Genomic DNA, 22,650 nt, shown 5'->3' on the forward strand with positions numbered 1-22,650 from the left:
TGAAGTATAGTTCCCTTACAATATTGTGTAAATTTCAGCTGTACCACATCATGATTCACTATTTTGATAGATCAAAGACCATACAAAGTTATTATTAAATTTGACTATATTCCCTGTGCTGTACGTTAGTTATGTCTCTATGACTATTTATTTTATAACTGGTGGTTGTTATCTCTTAATATCTTTCACCTATTTTATCCCTCCCCCACTAACTAGTTTGTTCTCTATATCCCTGAATCTGATTCTGTTTTGTTATATTTGTTCTTTTTTTTTTTTTAAGATTCCACATATAGGTGAAAACATACAGTATTTGTCTTTGTCTGACTTATTTCACTAATAGCCTCCAGGTCCACTCATGTTGTCACAAATGGTAAGACTCCATTCTTTTTATGACTGAGTAATTTTCCATTTCATATGCATGCCACAACTTCTTTATCCATTCATCAGTCTATGAGCACTTAGGTTGCTTCCATATCTTGGCTACTGTAAATAATGCTGTTATAAGCATTGTGGTGTATATATTCTCAAATTAGAGTTTTTGTTCTCTTTGGAAAAATACCCAAGAGTGGAACTGCTGAATCCTATGGTAGTCTTCTTTTTCTCCTTTTTTTTTTTGTCACACCCATTGCATATGGAATTTCCTGGGTCAGGGATTGAATCTTAGCCTCAGTTGCAACCTATATCCAGCTGCAGTCTACACTGCAGCTACAGCAACGCCGGATCCTTAACCCACTGCAATGGGCGTGCTTTTGCGGTGAGCCAAGCCAAGGCTGTTGGATTCTTAACCCATTGAGCCTAAGAGGGAACACCTGGTAGCTCTATTTTTAATTTTCCATTGTGGCTGCTCCAATTTACATTTCTACCATCAGTGTACTACGGTTCTCTTTCCATCTTCACCAACACTTACTTCTTGTCTTTTTGACCACAGCCATTCTACTAGGTGTGAGGTGGTACCAAATTGTGGTTGTGATTTATCTTTCTCTGATGAGTTTTGATGTTGAACATATTTTCATGTGCCTGTTGGCCATCTGTATGTTTTTGGAAAAATGCTATATTCAGGGTCCTCTGCCTATTTTTAAGTTGGATGGTTTGGGACTCTTTTGATATTGAGTTGTATGAGTTTTTTAAATATATTTTGGATATTATCTCCTTATCAGACATACCATTTGCAATATCTTCTCTCATTCAGTAGGTTATCTTTTCATTTTGTTGATGGTTTCTTTTGTTGTGCAAGAGCTTTTCAGTTTGATTTGATCTCATTTATTTTTGTTTTTGTTTCACTTGCCTGAGGAAACAGATCCAAAAATATGTTGCTGATATTAATGTTAATGGGCACACAGCCTGTTTTCTTCTAGGGGTTTTCTGGTTTCAGGTCTGACATTTAGGTCTTTAACCTATTTTGAGTTTATTTTTGTATACGGTGTGAGAAAATAGTCTAGTTTCATTCTTTTATATATAGCTGTCTTGTTTTCATAACTCTTATTAAAGACACTATCTTTTCCCCATGGTACATTCTTGCTTCCTTTGTTGTAGATTGATTAACATATGTGTGTGCGTTTCTTTCAGGAATCTCCATTCTGCTCCATTGATCTATGTATCTGTTTTGGTGCTAGTACCATATTGTTTTGATTACTGTAACTTTGTAGTGTAGTTTGAAATATAGTATAGTGTGTGATACCTCTATCTTTAGTCTTTCTTTCCTATCTTTTGTAAGAGTCCAGTCCAACTGTTGGCACAGTCATGGAGATTCCCTGATTTCCCAGCAGGAAGAAACTCTCAGCTGAACTTCCATAGGCTTACCTGTGCTTCTATGACTTTGAGTACTTCCCACCTTGAATTTTAGGTAGTTTGTGTCATGTGTGCCTTGCTTCTCCTCATATTATAAAGCCAACTTAAGGCTAAGACTGTTTGATTAATCTTTGTGTCTCCATACTTGAATCTGAGAGCTCTGCATAGGGCTTCACCCACAGTAGACATCCAATAGTTGGTAATAATATGGAAGGCTTAAGATGAATGAAGGAAGGTAAAAAGGAAGGAAGGAGGGAATTACTGGCAATATTTCCTATTTGATTATTTCTTCTTGGATATCCCTGTCATCTCAGCAGATAGCAACAACACAGATTCCTTAGATTGCCCCCAAAAAAGCAAAATTTTGTCATTTATTCTGAGAACTGATCCACAATTTTTTACACCAACCCACCTGATTTGATTCAAATATTATACTAATTCTTCTCCTCCACTCAGGATAGCAAGATAACAATATGTGTAACAAATAGAGGAAGATTTTATTTTCCAAGAGGTCTCTCAGAATATGCTCACAATAGTTAACTGCAAACCTGGCAATGGGTAAAGGCCAGGAGTTATTTATGACTCAATAACAATCAAAAGAGTAATGTGCTTAGTGGCATGAGTTAAAATAATGTTGTAGTGCTCCGAATCTTTAAGTTCAACAATTTAGATTAAGGGAAAGCAAGCTGTACTTGATAAGCAGTGTTTCAGGTATCTGGACATACAATCAAACTAATAATGAACTGAGCTAGAGGCAGAGGGGCCTTGCTAATCAGGGAAAAGAGTGAATTGAATTCTTCCGGAGACTGGCGGTATTAGCTGAGCCACAGCTGGGCAGAGACATTTTGAAAAAAAAAAAAAAAAAAACGCAGAAAACAAATAGTGAACCCTGTGTCTTGCTTCATGAGCTTAGCTCAAAGGCCATCAAGGAAAAAAATATCAGTCTTGCTCTCTGTTGACTCTAATGCTGAAGACGCTACTGAAAGTGAACACAATTGAACTCTATGTTCTCCAGGAATAGGTTAAAATAAATGTTTTAAACCTCATCTCTTTTCTATTTGTTGATTAGAGTCAAAATGGACTTTTGATATGAAGCAAAAAATAATAATTTTTATACTTCAATTACAGCTTTTTATACTTAATTAGCAGCTTGAATCTATTTGCTTTTCATGTATGCATGCATATATATGAATGTGCCTATATGTGGGTGTTTGCTCAGTGCAGTGATGAAGAACATGAATTTGGGAGTCACACAGAATTGGTTCAGTGTCTCAGGCTGTCTGTACCTGCTACATCTCAAGTATAATGATGGTACTTGTTTCATGGAATTGTTGTTATTATTTAATATGATAATAAATATAATGTGTTTATTCCAGTAAGTAAACAATCAATGATAGCTATTATAATTATATCACATTCAGTTAAGCTTTGAAATTATTTTCAGTTCTTTAAAGTCCATATCGCTTAAGGGAAGTATCATGCTTTGCCATTTATTTACCAACATTTCTAGCTCATCAGCTAGGAAACCTGGCCTAAGAAAGGGCCAAGAATAAATCAGAAAGGAACATAGACCTAAACGGTTTTATTAACATGTATTCTAGTGGGCATGATTGAAAAAGTGGAAAGCTTGATAATTTTATCTTGGGCTTAATTTTATTCATATTCCCCAGGCTACTTTCTCTTAACATCTTGAATTCATTTTCAAGCCTATAATCTTTTCTCACAAACAGGGCAAGAGACTGTTGAAAAGAGAGCAAAAACATAAGTGGTACATAATACGATCCATGTAGAGAGCCATTTTTCCTTGAAGTTTTCAGGCAGCAAGGATTGACAAATCTTAGTAAATGGCAAGGATGTAAATCTGAGTAGAATTTTCTCTGAGGAATTTTGGAGCCATAAACAGACCTTGCCTTGTTGTGGGTTTCAGTATGACTCTTTGTAAATGTGATGGTGAGGACTGATGGCAAACAACATTTATAAGTGACTATTATGTACAAAACAGTCTGCTATGTATTTTGCATTCACCCTCATGTTTAGTTTTCACAATTAAGGTGAAGATACTACTCTTTTCATCATTTTACAAAGGAGAAAGTTGAGGCTCAGAGAGTTTAAACCATTTGTCCAGGTGACACAGTAGTAAGTGGCAGTACAAGATCTAAGCTCTAGAGTCAGAGCCCATAACTGATGTACAGCACCCACTCTGGGTCAGAATTTTTTAGCCAGCATGTTCTGAGCATCCACTTTGCTCTACTGTGCCAGATGTCATCAATATCGAGATGAGTAAGGCATGGCTTCAGTCCTAGAGTTCTCGGCCTAGTACAGGAAAGACACATGTATATGAATATCAGTGTGACATGGTAAGCCCTGGTCATGAAGATACACAGACTGCCAGGTATATATACAGGACAGGTACCACCACTGGCCTGGAGCTACCAGGTCACAGAAGGCATGATACTGGAACAAAGCCTACAAAGAGCAAGAGGAATACCAAGTACATATTAGGCAATTTAAAAGATGACAACAAAAATATGGAAAGAGTATATTAGGAGACCTAGATGTATAGTGGAAATGTATAGTTAAAGGCAAGGGATGAGACAGAAGTAGCCACATCATAGAAAACCCAAGATATCACATGAAGGACCCTGGACTTTATCATTTTGAGTCTAGGCAAAGGGAGCCATTGTGGCTTTTAATCAGGAAAGTGATAGGATTCCATTTGAATTTTAGATGCGTTATTCTCGAGGTGGTAATCTTAGATTACTTGGTACCAGCTTTGTGAATATGGTCATATTGCTGCAAATTTCTTTACTTCAATTCTCCATTGTAAAGTGGGAATAAAGAGTACCTACCTCATAAGGTTGTAGTGAGAGTTCAATAAATTCATGTAGAAAACCCCTCATGCAAGTACATGGCATGGAGTCAGCCCTCTAGTAAGTGTTAGATATTATTTACTTTTTTTATGGATGAAGGTTGGAAAGCATTGAGCAGGTGATACTGTTCATTACCCTCTTCAGATGAAGAACCCAAAAAAGGAGATATGTGTCCTCATTGGTTAACATTTGCATTCAGAGAAGCCCACTGCCCCTCCCAATCTAATTTAAAAAAGGGACAAATAGGGCAATCTAGAAACACACAAAGGTACATCTAATCTCTTTCTAAACAGCATAGTGGTACTTAAAGTTTTGTGAGGCTTTTGGATTCAAAATGCTACAACTCAGCCCTCTCCACTCCCACAGCAGACCTTTCTTATCTGAAAGGCAATGCTTCCTCTACTGCGTTATCATCATTGTTTCATTTGTCTGTACCTGGACAGCACTGGGCTTTGAGCAAACTCGAAATTAGTTTCCCTATCTTTGTATCCATAAGCCTAGAAAAATGTGTGGCATATTTATTCCTGTTAGTGGAATGAGTGTAGATAATTAACACTGAAATGCAAGTGAAGAAGGAAGAGAAAGGAAGTCCATTCCTTTAGGTTTTTACTGGAATTACAAAGAGCTATGGTAAAGGAGATTACAGGGAGTGGAACAGGATTGAGGAATTTCACTGATTTTTTTTTCCCCGAAATTATGGAATTCCAGGGCTGGAAGAAAAGCCAAGGGACACTTTCCAATTGAGACTGATGGACTTTCTCTTTAGGTGAAGGTACTAGGTACTTTTGCAAAAATCTTCTTTGCAAACGGAGTTCAATCTAGTCATTTCCACTTCTAGGACTCATGCAGTATCTACTGGAAAAAACTGCAATGGTCCTCTAATTGCATGAGGTTTGGTCTTCTAGTCATCCTACGAACATGTTCTCTTAGCCTATAAAAAGGTAGACAAGTGGAGTTCCCGTCATGGCGCAGTGGTTAATGAATCCGACTAGGAACCATGAGGTTGTGGGTTCGATCCCTGGCCTTGCTCAGTGGGTTAAGGATCCGGCATTGCTGTGAGCCGTGGTGTAGGTCACAGACGCGGCTCGGATCCCAAGTTGCTGTGGCTCTGGTGTAGGCTGGTGGCTACAGTGCCGATTAGACCCCTAGCCTGGGAACTCCACATGCCACAGGAGTGGCCCTAGAAAAACGTAAAAGGACAGGAAAAAAAAAAAAAAAAAAAGGTGGACATGTTTTGATGGAAAGGAAGCAGGTCCCTGAAAATGGCACAGACATTTTTATCTATAATTTGATTGATACTCACTCTCATTTCTATTAGGACAGAGCTCCTTGGCATTCCCAGTAAGTGCCGGTAATTGTCTGTTCTTTTTGCTCATGGATGAATAGAATATGCCTTAAAAAGCCCACAATTCCCAACAGAAAAAGTATTTTGAAAGACAAAAGTAGAGAAATGTTATTTCTGATCTGATTTGTCTGTTCACTGTCTTTTCAGGTAGAGTTCCTCAGGAGAACTTTGGTTCATCCGTGTAAGTTGAGCCTGCCTGCTGTGTTCTGCAAACATGCTTTCAGATAAAAAAACAATCATCTCCGTTAACAGAATCTGTCTCTAGGTGGGCATCCACTTTCCTTACCTTTCCTACAGGGCATCAGGACTCCTGGGTCTTCTCTGACCCACCTTCACCTCAGGTACACCTTTCTTGTCTAGAAAAGTCTCTTAAATATTATCAACCTAGGTCCTTTTAGGTAGGGCTTTTACCCAACAGACTTTTATTCACTTTCTAGACAGGCAGTAGCTTGTCATTCAACTGACAAATAGAAACTTGCCACTGTAGAAGCAAATTGGAGATTGAATATAGACAACTCACATTTTAATTAAAATGCAATTACCTAAAAGTTTTCTAACTGAAAAATTATTGACCTAAAATAATACTATGAAAATTATCATTACTGCATAAGTTTAGGTAAGAAAAAGAAACAATACTGATATTAATAGAATTAAGTTAATAATGATTTATAATTAAGAATTGAGAATAGCAGTATTTTTAAAAGCCAAGACCAAATTGAAATACTTGTAATTTTTAGTTAACAAAGCATCCTTCCCTCAAATTCTAAGCATTTTGTCTGTGTGAGCTGTGTCATTTTTCAAAATGGCCTAGACTTTGCTACTTTCAGTGGAATAATGAATTGATATTGAATAAACTTAATAACTGTCTAATTTTATGATGGAAACAGCAGGCATACATGTTGCTATGACTGTGGAATAGACCAACAGCTGCAGCCCCCATTCAACCCCTAGCCTGAGAACTTTCATATGCCACAGGTGTGGCCCTAAAAAAAAGGACAGAAAGGAAGGAAGGGAAGAAGAAAGGAGGGAGGGAAGGAAGGAAGAAACAGCAGGTATTAGGGTATTAGTCATCTGTAGTAAATCTTTTAGTATATTAATTGCTAACAGCCTTTTTCAGTCAATGCAGTAGAGGACAATTCCATTGCTGGTGGTTTCATATTTAGTCTACTAGGAATCTTGCCAGAGGGACCTAAGATACATTTTCAGATATATTTTGAGAATCTATGTCCCAGAGCTATTTTCAAACTGTATTTACTGAAGCCTTAAAGGTTGCAAGGGGGCTTCAAGAAAAACAGAGTGCCTGGAGAAATCTCTTATTTCTTCTCAGCTTTACCCAGACCAACTCTGCTTTCCTTAGGTATAAATTCAAGAGTCTCACATGATACTCATCCGTCTTTTGCAGTGGTTTTCCAGCTAATCACACCTAATGTGCTCTATTACTCACAAGCATTTTGTAATGCTCTCTTTACTAATTTCCTGACATGAAATTTAAAAGTAATGTAAACTACCTACACATATAACTTTAAAAATCAACATAAATTCTAAATTTATGATACAAAAGAAAGTAATTTATAATAAAAAATACATAAAAGGTGAAAGGCTGAGCATGGCTACTCTAGGAAATATAATAAAGCACTTGGACACTTATTTCTGATAAGTTTATATTTATGTGAAATAGGGTAACATCAAATTATTTTTACACTTTTTCTTATAGTTGATATTTCAAAATAAGACCTATATATGCACCCTTCTCTATCAATCATAATCACCAGGAAAGTGACAAGTGCAAATGTAAAATAACGCAGGTGTAACTCTTTAGGGCCATAAATAACATAAGCAGCATTTGCCATCACTAACACAATTTTTCCAAGATAAATTAGAGCACTTCTTTTGTGCTGGGTACTGCTCTGAGTAATGTAAATGCATTGCATTATTGACATTTAATTCTTGTGACATTTTGAGATAGGTCTGTTACTATCTCCAATTTACAGCTGAGGAAACAGAGAGACGGAATGGTTAAGTACTGAGGGCATCATACACAGTTAGGAAGTGTAGGATCTGGGATTCAAAGCCAGAATGCATGATTTTAACCCTTCCATAATGTGCCTTAAGTGAGCAACTCCTGGTGAAATGTCTAAGAAAATAAAAATGTACATCCTTCTCTCATTTACCTTCATGGCTGCATTTCTGGGAAATGCAGGGTGTTTTAAAACTGTGGAATGAACACTATTTGTCAGATGTAAAATAAACTGGATTCTTGGCTCAGATATTTATGTGTTGCTCTTTTACCTACATGAATGTTTGGGAAGATCATCATCTTTATCATGGGGGATACAGGACAAGCCTTCACTGGCTAGAACCGTCATCCTCCCTACTGCAGGATGGCTGACATCCCCAGCTTCTGCCCTCTAAATAACAATAGCACCCCCTACAATCACTATGAAAACCAAAACTACCTCCATAGGGTTCCAAAACTCCTCCTAGTGGCAGGTTCTCTTTCTGCCGATTCTTAACTCTGTCATCTGCAACTTCAGAAGGTAACTTTCTCTCTCTGCAACCAGAACAGCTCTTTTTTATCTATTTTATGCACTGGAGTTCCTGGCAAGATTTGGCCTAGAAAAATATCATCTTTTTTCTACTTAAGAAAAAAGTTTAATAACTATGGCTCCAGACTAAGACTGAGCTCATTTCTTTTCACACAGTGTAACAGAAACACCTGTCTTTGGTCCCTACCATAAGCTCCACTCCTTTCTCTCCAGGTGGGCACACTGCTAAAGCCTCAATCACCTGTCACAACAAAGAGATGGAGGCCAGAGAAATCAGGTCCTGATGCTGCAGGTTATATTTCTGTCCGGACTGATCTCCACTGGGCTGACGTGCCCCTTAAAACTGGTCGGATGCCATGTCTGGTACATGGAACCTCAGTGGTCCTCTGCAATGCTGGGATCCTGCTATGCCACCAGGGTTTCAGCTGGAGGACACTGCATCGGACTGGAAGCAAAAGTAAGCCCACTATCAATAGAGTCCTGAACTAAGAATCAGGAGACACAGTTATCTGCTATTAATTAGTTGTATGGCCCTGAGCAAATTGTCTCCCCTGAGTTTCAAACCCTTCATGTGTAAAATAAGAGTGGATTTCAAGATTCTCAGAGCCTTTTTCATCTCTGACCCTCTCTGCTTCTGTGCTCCTTACACTCAATTGTGGGTAGAAAGGTAGTGTGTGTCGCTCCAAGGCAAGGTCAGTTGCACAGCCAGCTGAAGATGAGCAAGAAATAATTTTCTGGGGCTCTGGGCTTGCATTTTTAACATGCAAGTAAGCTACCAGGGTTATTTTGACCTTTTGAAAGCATCAGCAGGAGATGGCAGCTTGAAGGAACGGATGGAATGGTATGAACAATAGCAGTGATAACAATGCCTGAAGGAAAATGCGTTTTAGAATGAGCTTTTGCCTGGACTTTATTGTCTACTTGTCCAGTGTATCCTTCTTATAACAGAAAATAACTTGTCTGTGAGGCTGTCCTAGGAATCTTAAAGGAAACAGAATGAATGAGGCTTAGGAAAGAAGGAGAAAAAACTGGGGCAGGAGAGACTTTTATAAGATGATGATTGAAATGTCAAGTATTGCTTCTCAGAAAGAAAATGGAAATGCTGAAACACGTTCTGGACAGATGCCAGATGCTATTGTCAGGAGATGGATGGAAGAACTTCACAGCAAATTAGGGGCTGAGTTTCCAGAGTTTCCAGTGAGTCATTAGCATGTTGCTTATTAGTAACAGGTCAGAGCTGGGAGTGGGAAGCTTCCAGTTTGAGTGCCAGCTTAGCCTCTCTTACTAATTGGGTGACTATGGGTATATTACATAATTACTTGGGTCTCAGTTTACTCATCAACACATTGTCAGTGCCAATATTTTCTATTATTAGCTGCTATTTTGTATCAGTAGAATTCCTTTCAAAGTTTAAATCTTACTAAGAGCTTCATTATCTGAAATGGATAAAAAAGGAATTGCTGTAGGGCCCCTGATACTTTCTTCCCACTTACCCCCGAGATGGCCCCTTGATCACCTCTTCATGAACCTTAGGGTTGTTTGAAAACTATCAGATGACATCCTCCTCAAGATTTCTACCGTCCTAAAGTTTCCTCTTTCATACATTCCACAAGCATCTATTGTGAGCCTTATCCTCACCAGACCCTACTAGGTATTAAGTACATGAGATCATTGTGACATTCCCTGCCTTCCATTTTTGTTCAGTACTTACTTGCTCTGTCATGTAGGGCACCTCCAGGGAAATACTGTAAAGCCAGTGAAGGGAAGTATCCCTGGGTAGTGACAGTTCCTCATGTAAATTATTAAACTGAAATCTGGTATATATGTTAGTCTCCTGAAAATAGCTTCATACGCTGTCATCACTAAAACCAAGTATTAACTAACTGTGAATTTCAGATTTTCAACGTCTGTGAGCTCTGATTAAAGTGAATGCACTAAGGGAAGCACCCCTTGCAAGGTCCCATAACAGCCAGACTCAACACCCATGTTCTACAAATTTCTTTTATAATGTGGTCCATTGGTCCCAACATTTTGTGGTGAACATTGTCAGAGGCAGCAAATCCCCCGACTAATATGGATACAGATAAAATGCATACCATAAAGTCCAGCGATCAAGACAGATGAGAAACTAGAGAATGACTTTTGGCTTCCAAAGGAAAGAGTGACTAAAAATTAATGAGAATGGTATTCTCATGAGCCTCCCCAAATGGCCCTTAGCTGTTATGCTGAGATTTATTTTGAGCCATGGAAATATCCCTAGCGTATATGTCTAGAACCAAAGTAGACTGTGTTAAAGGCACAGCATCTATTTGGACATAGGTTGGGATCTATTGAAAATATAGTCCTATTACTTGGTGTTACCAGTTAACAAATATTGGAGTTTTAAAACATAGCCAGAAACGTTTTGATACTTTCTAGCAAGAGGTGGGAATGTCTTTTATCTACTCTTGATTCTGGGCAGGCTGTGACTACAATTTTGGGAATATGAGCAGAAGTAAATATATGGGATATTGAAATCTAGGTCACAAAGGCTATGCAGCTTCTACTTTGTTTATTGAAACACATGAATTTGGATCACGGTACACTACAGAACAGATCCAATGACTCTGAGACCACCACGCTATGAGGAAACCCAAGTCACATGAAGATGCCATGCGCAAATTTCAGCTGAGCCCGGTTTTAAGTGGTCCCAACTTAGGCTCCAGACACGTAAGTAATGAAACTTTTCAGATGATTCCAGACCCAGCCATTCAGACCACAGCTTGTCTTTCCAGTCTTTCCAGGTGAGGTCCAAGACATCATGAAATAGAGACAAGCCACCCTTGCTTGGCCTTATCTGAATTCTTGATCCGAGGAATCATGAACATAATAAAGTATCACTTTTGTGCCACTAGGTGGTGAAGTGGTTTGTTATACAGAAACAGACAACCAGAACAACAGATGAGGTCTGATGACACATGCTCTCAGTGACACATGTAGTTCTTATTACTTAACTTAGGAATGCAGAATAGAAACCTTTGCAGGGTAGACTCTACCAAGTTAAAGAAAGAGGACAGATCTGATCTAAAAATAAGGAACCTTTGCAAAGTGGCCCATAACTTAGATCTCAGTCCCTGAGGACTGGAAAACCATGATTTTAGGTTAAAACAAGGAGTCCAGACTATAAAGCACAAAGGAGAAAGTCCCACATTCATCCATACTGTTCTGTGACCCTCACTAATGAGACAGGTTGATGTGGGGCTCTAGTTCAGCACAGCCCCACATTAATTTGCTACAAATCAATTCACCACAAGTCAAACTGCCTAACAGCCAATTCTCTGAAAACCATCAAACACCTCTTTACTAGGTCCTGAACAGCTTACCACACTCATTTTTCTAGAGAAAAAGATGGGAGCCAGCCATCACATAAATGATAGAATAGGTTTTCCTTTTTTTTTCTTTTTTTCTTTTTTCAGGCTGCACCTGCAGCATATGGAAGTTTCCAGGCCAGGGGCCACAGACTCAGCAATATTGGATCTAACCTTCATCTGCAACCCACACCACAGCTCGTGGCAATACCAGATGGATTCTTAACCCACTAAGCGAGACCAGGGATTGAACCCACACCCTACGGACACCGTGTTGTGTTCTTAACCCACCGAGGCACAGTAGGAAACCCAGGTTTTCCTCTTTTGACACATTGTTAATCCATTTTAACTGCTGGACAAAGATCCATCACCTTTCCCCAGAAGGGCAGACATAAGAGAGGTTCCAAAATTGGGACTCTGTAGTACAATTAAGGTAATCTTGTATAGGATGCAGAGAATTACTTAAATTAATTATTAGTGAATATTTCAAGGAACTCATTTTTTTTTTTTTTCTGCTGGTCCCTTTGTGCCTCCTTCAGTCCAGCTTAAATGGTATCTAAGCAAGTATTCCACCTGGGACAAGTGAGTGCTTCATTGTAACTTCAGGGAGTTTTTAATCCTTGGAAACCGTGGGGAGTTTTTATCTTTGACAACTTTGTAGAATCTCCCTATGGTGACAGGAAAGGATGAGAAGCATCCAATTTTTAAAATTATGCCCAGCTGGGCTCTCAGGGAATATGCACACTTGCCTTTGTTAGTAGATGAGGACAGCTTCTTGGATGCATGTGAGCAAAGGTGCCCCCTTAACACTAAGAAGTCACTACCTTTGACTGAGAACCCAGCTTCTATCACAAAACTGTAAATCCTACTAAAATAAAGCACTGCATTTAGTAGCTTTTTGGGCTAAGGGGAGGAGCAAGCATGCTTACGGGTATCCATCATGATGGAGTGGGTAGATTTCTTCACATGAAAGTAGTTTAAAGTTCCGAATGGAACACAGCAATGTCTGCTGCATTCTTAGTTATGTATATTTGACCCAGTATGCTTCCCTTTTATTCAATTCTAATTGTGTGAATCTACACATTGAATAAAGCTCCATGGCCTCACTTAATGAAATTCTCCCATTTGAACCCAGATGTCCATCCTGTTATGGGCCTCTGAAACCCAGCAGGCTTATGCACACACAACACTGTGACTGACAGATAAAAACAAGCCACAGTCAGCATTCCACAGTCTAGCAAAACACCCCACACTTCCCCTGGTTTACTCTCAGCTCCCTGCTCTTGCTTTTGGCCTTGCTTCTCTCATTCCTTAATATTCTCTGGCTCTTAGGAATATGCTACTCCATGGGAATCCCTTTAGTTTCTTGGTCTTTACTTTCTACTTGGCATCCACTGATCCACACTAGCCGATTAAATTCCAATTAGCATTGTGATTACAGAAGCTCCCTGTCTCCAAATCAGCTTCCACTTTTTCTTAGTTTTCTAACCCTAGGGAAGATGCTTAAACTTTCTATCCCCCTGTCTCCTCAACTTCATAATGGCACTCACTCCCAAATACATTATAAGAATTAAGAGAGATTTTATAGTTAAAAGGCCAGGAGACAGATCCTAGATTACCGTGACTACTTAATAAACGTTAATCTGTCATTCCTGTTAATTCCAACCCAGCAACAATGGGAGGGGGACTGAAACCCTGTATGAATGTTTCCTAAAGTGTTCTGAAGAACTCTGATTCCTTGAGTGTTTAATAGATTGTATGGCAGGGAAAGTTCTGGCATTCTAGGTAAAAATTCTAAATTAAACTGATTTCTTAAATTCAAGACTACCCAGAAGCGTCATTAAAAAGTACGCAGTTGGAGTTCCCATTGTGGCTCATTGGGTTAAGAACCCAACATAATGTCCATGAGGATACGGGTTAGATCCCTGGTGTCACTGAGTGGGTTAAGGATCCAGTGTTGCTGCAACCGGCGGTGTAGGTAGTAGATGTGGGCCTGATCTGGCATTGCTGTGGTTGTGCTGCAGGCCTAAAGCTGCAGCTCTGATTCCACCCCTAGCCTAGGAACTTCTGTATACTTCAGGTGTGGCCATAAAAAGAAAAAGAAAATGTATGTGGTTCATGATACTCAAAATAGAAATTTAAGAGTTAAAGAAATCAAACTGTCACAAGGGCTGAACACTGAGTGGATATTGGATACTGACAACTGCTGGGGCTGTTTCATATTTCATATATTAACCTCGCACGGGTTACGACTTGGTGCCAGACATTTATTCAAATATATTTTCTCATTTATTTTTCATATCAACCTTGTGAAGATAAGAATTATTCTCATATTACAGATGAGGAAAATGAGGTTTAGAGAAGAGAGAGAGTATTTTCATGCTAAGTGGTGGGTCTGAATTCAAACCCAGGGCTTTTGCCTCTGACCCAGTCTTCATTTGTTGCACTATTCAACTTTCCATGTAACTGAGCACTTCTCCTAACAATTTGAAGGTCTTTGTTCTTTGCAATAATTAGTGAGCTGTGAGTTGTTTCTGTGTTTCAAAAGTGATTGTTATCAATTATGGAATTATTAACAACACTTCCCATCTGCTTCTCGTTTCCAGCTAAGAATGTTAATTAAAGCATGACTCCATCCAAGAATTCGGGAAATTTATGACTGAAGATGTTTACCAATGATTCTGATAAAAATGCCCAGCATGTGTTCAGTAAATAATACAGATATTGATTTCACATCTCACTTAATGTCAATATTTCTTCTTTTAGAAAATTATATTACCTCAATGACAATGTGAGGGAGCTGTGGGTGTTTCCCTCCCCAAGTGATTCATCTACTTCATCCATTTGCCTGAGGACCCCTATATATTATTATCTTTTTATATGCATCCTGCTGACATGCAAGCTACAGAAGAGAGGTTATACCACTTCAGAGGCTCTCACCAAATGGCCAGAGCAGAAAAAATAGAAACTAGGCCAGGGACAGAACTTGAGGCTTTAGGCTTATAACCACAAGAGGTCTACCTCTGAGGGCCAAGGCACTGGAGAAAATAGCCAAGTTTATCCTCAGCCATGTAAAAAGAGCTCTACTTGGGACAGTTTTATCCAAGGAGCTCTGTGATATTTAGTTTCTGTGAGGAAAAAAACCTTGTTTCATAGCTACCTCCAGCCATTGATTCCTCTGGGAATAGAACAGTTTAAAGGCCCACAAATAATTTCCAATAGCCAAAGCAGAAGTATATTTTAAAAGCACCATCAAAGCGATTTCCTTTTGTGGCTCAGCAGGTTACAAACGCAACTAGTATCCATGAGGATGAGGGTTTGATCGCTCAGTAGGTTAAGGACCTGGCATTGCCATGAACTGTGGTGTGGCTCGGATCTGGCATTGCTGTGGCTGTGGTGTAGGCTAGTATCAGTGGCTCCGATTCAATCCCTAACCTGGGAACCTCCATGTGCCATAAGTGTGGTTCTAAAAAGAAAACAAAACAAAACAACCTAAAAAAACTAAACACTGAAAAATAAAAGCACCGTCAAAGCTTCTGCATATCTATCTGAGAACTGAGAAAAGACTGCAGCCTGCTCTCACTGTTGGCTCCTCAGACCACCCAGACGTCAGTCACCGCAGTCTCAGGGACCTCAGCGTAGTCAGTGGGAGCCATCCCTTCATGCCTGCCATCCTCAGTCACAGATGAGAACATCAGCCCCTCCAGTTAACAAACCTCTTTGTGACTCACATGCATTCTGTGCTTTCCTAGTGTGTTCTTTCACCCATTTCGGGGCTTCTTTACAACGGCTTTCTGGGATGCTCTCTGGAATCCCTATTCCAAGCCCTCATCCCAAGACATCCTCAACCCTTCCTAGAATCCCTCTACCTCCTGGTGTGGATGCATTGATTTTATATTCACTCCCTTGTCTACAAAGTGGGAATGAACTGGCGTTCTGCATTCATTGTGCATATGGTAATATTCCAAGCATGAGACTATAACCTGCTTCTCCAAGAAAATCCCTCTCCCTACACGCCAATGCTGTAATGGCCAGTGTTCTTTACTGACTGTAGATCTTTAGCTCATTGATCCTAAATGCATTCCTTTTCATCCTTTGAGGTTCATGTCATCCCACTTTGCCATCTCTGCTCCACCTCATATTTCTATCATCTAGAGATCTGCCAGTCTGGTCACTCCATTTTATCTGCTAAGCATTCTGGAACATGCCTCACAGTCTATCTCCCCTTCTAATGTCTCTCCTCACAGAGATGATGCAATCATGCATGTTTTTCACAGAATTTTGGGCAACTGTTCTAACTAACCTCATATCTTCAAAGTCCTTAGCCTTCTTGATACCTACACATTGTATCAACTTTCCACTTTTGCCCTCTCACTTTTCCCCGACCCCCTCAAGTACTATCATCCCTCCCTCCACCATTCTCTTTTATCCTCTCCCTTCATCCCCTTATAAAACCTTATATATCATATTAAGCTTAGTTCCTACATTCAGCTTCATCTATCACCAAAACTTTACAAAATTTTAAGTCCTACACTTTTAATTGAATCTTCCAACAAAACCATAGGTTAATGCTACCTTCCCTCCTTTTCTCTCTCACACCAATTATGTAACTGCCTTTGGAGAAAATAACAAATAATTCTGTGAATGGGTTGTACTCCAAAGAAATGATCTTAAGAAGACCTTTGGTACCATTGGTATCCTCCAGGTTTTTTTGTTTTTTTTTTTTTTCTTGTCTCTGGTCCGCTCCATTAAATTTCCCCACAGTGACTCATATAAGTTTTAAGTCTCTTCTGATCAAGGTTATCTACTGCTCTCTCAGCAGAAGGCTCTAAACTGGACCATGGAGACAAATAGAACTGAGTTTGGATCTTGGCTCTGCCTTTTCCGAGAGTGTGTAACTTCTTATCTTCTCCATGCCTCCACTTAATTTCATATTAAAAACATACAACACAAAATATGACACACAATTAGCCCCCAATATATATTATTGATACCAGAGGGTTGTGATGATGATGATGAAAAAGGAGAAGGAGGACTTGCTATCATTTAACTATAACACAAAAATATTTTAATTTCCTTTCCCACATTTGCAACTATCTTTCTATCCCTCTAAATCAGCTAGTGGTATCTCTTTAGCAAAACTAACCCTTAGGTCACTGTTGGGGTCTAGTCTCTTTACGTCTACACTGAAACACTGTTCAACTTTCTGTTTTTCCTACCCATGTCTATATTTTTCATTTTAAGTTTTATGTTCCTATTTTCAACACTGGATTATATACTATACTCAGTATTTTTTCTTTTGGTTGGTTTGTTTCTCATTTTTCGCTCAACAGTGTATTGCAAAGACATTTCTCTTAATTTGAAAGTCTTTGAAAGCAGGATTTTCAATGGTTTATAATACTCTCTGAATACACTATAATTTCTGTAACTATGCCTTCCTTGTTGAGTATAAAGATTGTTTCCACTATTCATTATTGTAAATAATGCTGTGATTATTATCCTTGTACATAAATCTTTATCTACATCTCTGATTCTATCCACAGGGTAGAATTCTATAAACAGACTTACAAGGTCAAAAACTGTATTTTTAAGGCTCTTTACACACATTATCGAATTGCTTTCTGGAAAGATTATACCAATTTATATACCCACCAACTGTGTTTGAAAGAGATGGTCTCACCATACCCATACTGTCATTAAGATTATTTCCTGGAGTTCCCGTCGTGGCGCAGTGGTTAACGAATCTGACTAGGAACCATGAGGTTGCGCGTTCGATCCCTGCCCTTGCTCAGTGGGTTAAACGATCCGGCGTTGCCGTGAGCTGTGGTGTAGGTTGCAGACGCGGCTCGGATCCCGCGTTGCTGTGGCTCTGGCGTAGGCCGGTGGCTACAGCTCTGATTCAACCCCTAGCCTGGGAACCTCCATATGCCGCGGGAGCGGCCCAAGAAATAGCAACAACAACAACAAAACAACAACAACAAAAAAAAAAAAAAAAAAAAAGACAAAAGACAAAAAAAAATAAAAATAAAAAAAAAAAAAAAAATAAAAAATAAAAAAGGCCCTTGTGTGACATGGAAAAAAAAAAAAAAAAAAAAAAAAAACTTTAAAAAAAAAAAAAAAAAAAAAAAAAAAAAAAAAAAAAAAAAAAAAAAAAAGATTATTTCCTGATAAATTTCCACCTCTCCCCCACCTATTAATTCTTACAATGAAGGCTAAAATTATATGTAAGTGTTTTACCTTCTAAAAATAATAACTTTCCATGCAGTGTCTCTCTTTGGGTAATCTTTTTCCCTTCACAGTGAAGCTTCCTGGGGAGTGACTGGTCTCCAGCCTTGGTCTCTACCTCCTAATCATTCTTCTGTCATCTTAATTGGGCCTTCACTTCTCCATGTAGCAAATGTTACCTGTAACCTCCTAACTACTCAGTCTAGGAGACTGGTCTTGTCATTTGTCATAAGTTAAGTTTGAGCCTGTAACACCGTTAATATTTTTCTAGGAATTCTCAATCCGCCTGTATTCTGAGACATGTTTCTTCTCTTTTTCCCCATTCCTTTTTAGCCACTGTTTCCCAGGGCTACTTTGTAGGTCATCTTCTTTCCCTTCTTACATTTGCTTTGGGTTATTTAATCTACACTAATGGCTTAGACAACAACCTGTAGGTGACAAATCCCAACACTCTACCTGTAATTCAACTTCTTCCATAAAGTATAGCAAAAACATTATGTTCAAATGTCCATCTGGTTGAAGTAAATATCCTTGGGAACATAAAGTCCAAAAGCCTGAAATTAAATTATTTTTCTCTCCCAAGCCTCCGACTCTTAGCCTGAATGTTTTGGTGAGAGGTACTGCTATCCATGTCTGTGTTTAAAAAAAGAAATCTGGAAGTAATGAGTTTATCTTACTGTTCACTATTTATGAACCGTCAGTCAGAAAAATCTTACAAAATACTGTTGGACCCAACACAAGTTACTCTCGCTGACCCTTCAGTCTTACTTCACCTCTATCATACTCTGGGTTCTAAACATTCAAATCTCTTGTAGATTATAGAGCACAACAATCTGACTCGTCTCTCTTAAGACTTAATTTTTTCCCCATGATGTTCAAACCACACAATCCATCACACCAACTTCTCCAACAAAGAACTCTTCAGTTTTCAAAATCAGCATCATGGAAAGTTCCTTCATCAAGACTTCTTTTCTAGTCAGCTAGAAGCAACCTACTCTTCCCTTGTGGTTGAAATCCAACACTTACCTGTCTCTTCCTATTCAGTCCTAGAGTAGTTTCCTGAATTTATTTATTTACAATTTTCTTCTAAATTGTCAGCTCCTTAAGGGAAACACCATTTCTGTCTCTCTTTGTGACTCTAGTTGGGAAAATTTATCAAGAGATTACAGAATTTATCTGGGTCTTCTGAAGTCAATATATAAGGTTAAAAATAATTTTATTTCTGGCTTCACAATTTTATGGAAAATGGGTGTATGTCTTCCTCTGTACTTCACACATATTTCTGATAAAATTCCCCCATGGTTCTTTTGTGTCCTAGCACCTCTGAAACATTTCTCCCACAAACACTGTCTTACTTGATAGCATTTTTGGTAGCATTTTTGGTTTACGCTGTTGTCTTGCTTCTGGAAGACAGGGTCTTATTCATCTTTTTTGTTTCTATAAAGCTTAGTTTAATAGATTTCCAATAAGTATTTATTTATAAAACTGAATGTTAAAAATGACAACACAAGATAAACATGAAAAAAAAATCTACTAATGGAATACTTCCATTCTACCCCCCAAAGAAATTCATTCTGTCCTTAAACAACTAGGAAACTAAAAATTAAAAAATAATAACAACAAAATAACCCATTCAGACTATAGAGAACAGGCAGGGCAAGGCAGTGATTCCCTAAGAGAAGGACAAAGAGAAAGTCAGTCATGTGATTTCAGGACTGCCAGTAGCCAGGCCACAGAGCAGAGAGAGAGAGCACCCCAAATATCAGATTAGACACTGCAGATGATAAATCAGTCATATTGAAGACATAGCAATAAAATCAATCCACAATGAAGCAAAGAGAAAGAGAAAAAAGAAAATGAACAGTCTGAGTAACCTCTAGGATAATATCAAGCAGTCTAACACACAAGTAACTGGAGCCCTAGAGCAAAAGGAGGAGACAGGATTCAAAAATAACTTATTTGAAAAAATAATGCTTAAATTATGGCCATATTTTTTTCAAAGTTGACACAAGCCATAACATTACGTTTCCAAGAAACTCAACAACTCCCCCTCCCAAAAAAAGCATAGAGAAAATCCCACTAAGGCATACATTAATCAAATGGAAAAACAAAAAAACAGGGATAAAAAATTTTAAGCCACCAGATTTTTAAAAAATTATATAAGAGGGAATGGTGATAAGAATGATCATGTATTTCTCTTCAAAAAACAGTCAAACCAGAAAGACAATTTTTCGAAGTATTGAAAGGAAAAACTGTCAACCTATAATTCTACCTTCAGTGAAAATCTTTCAATAATGGTGGTGTAAAAAGGCACACTTTTATGCAAACAAAAGCTGAGTCAATCACCGACTAACTTATAGTACACAGAATGCTAAGGAAATTCTTAACATAGAATACATTAGGATCTCAAAAAAAAAAAAAGATTAAAGATCTGTAGAAATGATAAATGTGTGGGTAAATACAAAAAACACCTTTTTTTCATTTTTACCTTTGAAAAGATGAGTTGATGTTAAAAAGCTAATGTTTATATATTGGGAGTTTATAATATATGTAGAAATAGAATGTATGAGAAAACAGCACAGAGGCTTGAAAGGGGGAAAGAGAAGTTTACCGTTGTATAAAGAACCTGTGATGAAATGCTTATACTCCATGTGAAACAATTCAATATTATTTGAAGGTAGACTATGGTAAGTTAAAAGATGAGTGTTGTAAATCCTGAAGCAAAATCTAAAAAAAAGAAGAAATAAAACAAAAAGTTATAGGTAACAATCTAATATTGAAGGTAAGATGGAATCAAAGACAATTTTAAAGAAAGTGGGAAAAGGGGGGACGGGACTAAGAACTGGAATGTATACATAAAATACAAAAAGCAATATGGTAGATTAAAACCCCACCCTAAAAATAATTGGATTAAATATAAATAGGCTAACTGATCCAATGAAAAGGCAGAGATTGTGAGATTAATAAAGAAGCAAGACCCAACTACATGTTATCAAGCAAGTGGTTGAAATATGAAGACAGAGGCATGGAAAGGCTTGCCATGCATATAATAATTAAAAGAAACCTAGAGTACCTAGAGTAATATCAGACTAAGTGGACTTCAGAATGAGTAAGAAGAAAAATATTAAGTAATGATCAAAAGAACGATTAGTCAATAAAGCAGAGTAATCCTAAATAGGTATGCAGATACAAACCAAAGTGCCTGAAGAAAATACTGATAGAACGTAAAGCAGAAATAGACAAATCTGCAATTATAGCCACCTATTTTAAGACTAATCTTTTAACAACTGATAGAAAGGTATACAATAAATTAGCAATGACATAGACTATTTTAACACTATCAACCGAACTGCCCTGATGTTTATAAAATCTCCACCCAAAATTCCTTTGAAGTGCACATGGAACATTTAAGTTTGACTATTAAATAGTTCTCAATAAATTCAAAAAGAAAATTATACGGGTAATATTCAAATACAAAATCAGAATTAGAATGGAAGTAAATAAAAGAAATATATTTGAAATATTTTCCAAATTTTTAGAAATTAAAACACACATATATCCATGTATCAAAAATAAAGTCACAAGTAAAACTATATTTTGAATTAAATGAAAATTAAAACCCAAAATATAAAAATTTGTGGGACTGTTAAAGCAGAGATTTAAAGGAAATTTATAGTATCAAATATACATATATGAAAATAAAATTTCAAACCAATGATATAAACTTTACCCTAAGAAACTTTAAAAAGAAGTACAAATTATACTCAAAGTAAACAGAAAGAAGACAGAAAAGAGCAGTAATTATTAATATGGAAAATGGTTAACCAATAGTTAAAAGCAATAAATTCAAAATCTGATTCTTAGAAAAAGCCAATAAAATTAGTAAACTTCTAGGCAGAATTATCAAAAGAAAAGAAGGAACACACATATTACAATCATGAATTTTAGAGACATCAGATTGACAATCAGAAAATATCATAAAAAATTATAAATTAAACAACCTAGATCAAGTGAACAAATTCCTCGCAAGCACTAACTACCAAGGTTCCTCTAGAAAAAAACAAATAGATGGCTTCCACTTCCAGTCAAAAGAAAATAACAGGGGCTAGTTTTACCCATCTGATACAAGCAAAATACCCAGGCAAAATACATGAAATAACTGCTCTGAAGACATTTAACATCAGGTAATGAATGATAATGAGTATACCATGCTTTGATCTGTTTATCTTCCAAATAAAGGAACTTCTTACCTCAAACACATTATGAGGAACAAATAAGGTTTTACACGTGAAAATGTTTAGCATAACAACAGAAGTAATAAATGTTTCCTTCCTTCCCCTCTCCCCTTTTTCCTTTCTGGCAATAATTCACTTTCACATACCAATATAATTTAAAGGATATCATATGTGTTTCTGTGAAAGATTTCCCCAGAATATTTCAGGTCCAAACCTACATCTGAATGAAATTAAATACCACTTTTAGACAATGTTGCCTAATGCAAACCCAGACACACATGAGCAAACACACAT

The 22,650-nt window shown here is 37.7% G+C and overlaps 1 protein-coding gene and 1 long non-coding RNA gene across 5 annotated transcripts in view; both read right to left on the minus strand.

The window, feature by feature from the left end:
- Nucleotides 1-22,650, minus strand: part of NELL1 (neural EGFL like 1) — a 945,951-nt gene that overhangs the window by 140,971 nt on the left and 782,330 nt on the right. The gene's annotated exons all lie outside the window — the stretch shown is intronic.
- LOC146405331 (uncharacterized) lies at nucleotides 12,219-18,034 on the minus strand. The gene is made up of 2 exons (XR_014837185.1): nucleotides 17,100-18,034; nucleotides 12,219-16,249 (listed from the first exon to the last, which is right to left on the minus strand). It is a non-coding gene; the product is annotated as an uncharacterized LOC146405331 (long non-coding RNA).

The sequence above is a fragment of the Sus scrofa genome, chromosome 2 (genome assembly GCF_054392235.1).
Source record: "Sus scrofa isolate SSC_HxYL_T2T_F1_AM1 chromosome 2, Sscrofa_HxYL_maternal_Yorkshire_Landrace_v2.0, whole genome shotgun sequence".
Taxonomy (NCBI): domain Eukaryota; kingdom Metazoa; phylum Chordata; class Mammalia; order Artiodactyla; family Suidae; genus Sus; species Sus scrofa.